This window comes from Bison bison, unplaced genomic scaffold, assembly GCF_000754665.1.
Source record: "Bison bison bison isolate TAMUID 2011002044 unplaced genomic scaffold, Bison_UMD1.0 scf7180017864376, whole genome shotgun sequence".
In the NCBI taxonomy this organism is placed as follows: Eukaryota; Metazoa; Chordata; class Mammalia; order Artiodactyla; family Bovidae; genus Bison; species Bison bison.
Genome location: NW_011494948.1, coordinates 15360252 through 15360690, shown reverse-complemented (window position 1 = coordinate 15360690; position 439 = coordinate 15360252).

The following is a 439-nucleotide window of genomic DNA, read 5'->3' as shown; positions in this document are numbered from 1 at the left end:
GGCTAAAAGATAAGGAAGAGAAAAGCCTGCAAAAATAGAACAAAGGAAGGTCCGAGGACCAGAGTGAGGACCTCAGGTAGAACAAACAACACTCCTGGCTAACCCAATTTACATAGGGCAGGCCCAGGGGGAAAAGAAAAACATATAAAAAGAGGAGCTAAAGGCTTCACTCGCTCGCTCGTTCGCTCTCTCTCCAGCGTGCTGGGGCACTCTTTTTTTTTTTAAATTTTATTATTATTATTATTATTTTTTACAATATTGTATTGGTTTTGCCATACATCAACATGCATCCGCCATGGGTGTACACGTGGTCCCCATCCTGAACCCCCCTTCCACCTCCCTCCCCATCCCATCCCTCTGGGTCATCCCTGTGCACCAGCCCCAAGCATCCTGTATCCTGCATTGAACCTGGACTGGCGATTCGTTTCTTATATGATAT